General features: G+C 46.4%; 1 non-coding gene across 1 annotated transcript; it reads right to left on the bottom strand.

The window, feature by feature from the left end:
- Positions 1 to 484: 484 nt before the first annotated feature.
- On the bottom strand, positions 485 to 653 carry LOC118595096. The gene has a single exon (XR_004946469.1). It is a non-coding gene; the product is annotated as a U1 spliceosomal RNA (small nuclear RNA).
- Positions 654 to 3,196: the final 2,543 nt, after the last annotated feature.

The raw sequence follows: 3,196 nt of genomic DNA on the forward strand, positions 1-3,196 counted from the left end.
CAAGTCAAAGCCTCTGGTGCCACGCACACCACCTCCACCAACTTCACTGCCACTCCACCATCATACACCCAAAAGAAATGTTCTACTGGGTTTCTGCTTGCCCTGTGTCTACTCTCTGCAGCAGCCAGTATGATCATTTAGAAATTGTCTGATGACCAATATCTACTACCTCTAGCCTCCAACCTTACTGCTGTGTGTGATACCGCAGAGAGATAGCCTGGTCCCCTGGACACTATGGGTCCCACAACAATAGCTCCCCCAGCTTCTCAATGTGCAGCCATCGTGAAGAACCCGTCCTGGCCTCCAAGCCCTTTCCTTTCTACCTCCAACGTCAATGTAAAAAGCACAACTCTCACCTTTAAAGAGAGTTTATTCTGGAGCTAAAGACCATAGCCTGGAAACACAGATTTAGGTTACCCAAATTCCTTGTCCCAATGTGGTAACAGCTTGATGAAGCTTTTAATATTTTATTTTTATTTTCAGGGAAGAGTTACATGTAGCCCCCCACTACCACAAATTATGCAGACAAATTTCCTGCATTAGGGGAAATCAACAGGAATCAGCACATCTCAAATGCAACAGATAAGTCTCACGGGGGTGGGGGGGGGGGGGACACCTTCCTGATCATGTTATCTCCCCTGACAGGTAGGTACTGAGAAAGAGTTTATAGTAACAGAACAAAGTCATAAGTCAAAGTGCTTTTCAAATCCATTGGTGGAAACATCAGCAAGGCACATGACAGTCAAGTGAGAGGAAAGTCTGCTGGAAGCCCCAGAAGCCAACAGCTTTCTTGGTCCTCTGACTGGTTGGAAACAAGGGATCTCTTCCTGCACTCCAAGGGACTTACACAGTGGTGGCAAAGATGCCATGCAACACAGAGGAGGGCCATAAATGGCTATCAAGGAGACTGGAGACAGCAAAAAATAACCTGTCTCTGGCTCGTGACATCCCCGCCTCTAAAACAGCATCAGGATTCTAATCAGTCAGCCTTGAAGGGTCGGAGGAAGGTGTGGTTCTCTTCAGGAACTGTCATTCACACCGGAGACCTTGCTCTGTGGAGACCACGGCCTCCACGGCTGATAGCTGTGCAGCCTGTAGTGGATGAGGACATCTGCAGAGAGCGGCGGCAGACCCAGAGGAGGCAGAACAGGCATCTGTCAAAGGCTAGGACATAGGAGAAGCTGGAGAACAGGAGGCATCCCTTGGAGAGATCTCAAGGATATGACCACCTTCACAACAACACTGAGCAGCCAACTCCTCCTCCTCCTCTTCCTCCTTCTCCTTCTTCTCCTTCTCGTCCTCCATCCTCCTCCTTCTCGTTCTCCTCCCACTCCCCCTCCCTCTCCCCCTCCCTCTCCCCCACCTCCTGGCTCCAAGGAAGGCATCCCAGATCAGTAACCAGCCCTTGAGTACTCTAGCCCAAGCACCAGCTGCTCTCCTGCAGCCTGCCTGGGCTGTCCTTTGGTTTGCTTCTGCATAAAGTGTATTTGTCATGTCACAATCAGTGAACATGTCACCATTCTCTGAATAAGACTCTAAGAACCTGGAATCACTTGACCCCCACAGTGACCCCAGGAACCCAGGGGCCTGCCAGGAAGAATTGGGTTCTAAGACAAGCCCATATTGCTACTTTTACCTCCAGGGAAGTTCACAGCCCTTGGATATTAATACTTTTTTCCAGAGAAGGGGGTTTTGAGACAGGGTCCCACAGTATAATTAATTCAGGCTCATCAAATAGCCCATGATGGCCTCAACCATCCTGCCTCAGTCTCCCGAGTCCTAGTCTTATAGGTGTGTGCTACCAAGTTCTGCAGAACTCAATGTTTTCTTAGTAAAATGCTCTGTGCATAAATATAAACATCCTTTTTTTCTCCTATACCATCAGATTCCTCAGGAGATAGTGACAAATGGGCATCATAGTAAAAACATTTCTAGTAAAACTTTACTACAAGAATACAGAGAATGAAGAGGCAGAGGGGAGAAGGAATGAGGCAGGGCGATGGCCATTAGTATCAGCCCTTTGTCTCTCTTCTTTACCTTTTCTAGAAACCAGGACCACTCATAACTAGCCAAGGGCCCTGCCATGTTTCTCAGGATGAAGGAGACCAAGAGTGCCAAGCCCCGGAAGTGGAGGAAAGACCATAATGATGCACACAGTCAGGAAAGCAGGGAAATTAAAGAGCTCCTGGATCCTTCTGAGACAAGTTGACACCAACCACCAAACCCTTCTGTAATTGAGATTTATCTAGACTGTTGTCTTATTGTCTGTAAAACTGACTAGATAGGCTTCAGCAGGTAAAATGCAGGGGAATTTTAGACACGGAAAAATAATATTTGCACCAAGCAGCCAGGAACACTTAAATTGCAAGAAGGAATTCATGAGACATTTCTAATTACAAAAACTAGCAGAGCCATGGGAGTGTGGCTACAGTCCATTTGCATTTTTGTTTAGTTTTCCTTCATACAGTAATCAGGTAGGAATATGCCTTATGGGCATGAGGAAGAAATCTCCATGAATAAGGATATAATAAAAAATCATAGATGCTCCACAGAGGCTGCTGTCCAATTAAAAATAAAACTAATAATGGGAGGTGCTGCAGGGAGAGCAATTCAAAAGCCTGGTGAGAGCTGTGCAGTCTCAGCAGCCCCTCTGCTTTCTTTGTGTCTTGGACCACCAAACGATGATAACATGCTATTAGAGCAAAATTAGGCATTAAATGCAGTTATCAAAAAGAGGAACATAATCAAGTTACATACATGGTGCTCTTATTCTGAGAATTGTATTTTTAGCCTGACAAATAAATCATAATACTCTTTGGTGATAAAGCTGGAAAGAACCTAAGAAATAACTTCCTTATTTGTCTGTCCATTGAGCCCTGAGAAGCCCTATGGCCACCTGATATCAGGCAGGAAGAATGGAAAACACTATGTGCCCAGGAAGGCCCTGCAGAAAGTGCTGGAAGAGATTTCCCCTCTCCTGCACCCAACACAGGCTCTTTGAATTGACAACTTTGTGTTCTGTGGTGTGTGTGTGTGTGTGTGTGTGTGTGTGTGTGTGTGTGTGTGTGTATGTGTGTGTGTGTGTTATGCTGAATGTGCGGAGTGGGGGAAGACACACGTGCATGCTTGTGGGGGTACACATTGTAGATCAGAAAACCCTGGGTGTCCCTCCTCCAGAGCCTCCCATTTGGTTTTC

The sequence above is a fragment of the Onychomys torridus genome, chromosome 13 (genome assembly GCF_903995425.1).
Source record: "Onychomys torridus chromosome 13, mOncTor1.1, whole genome shotgun sequence".
Taxonomy (NCBI): Eukaryota; Metazoa; Chordata; class Mammalia; order Rodentia; family Cricetidae; genus Onychomys; species Onychomys torridus.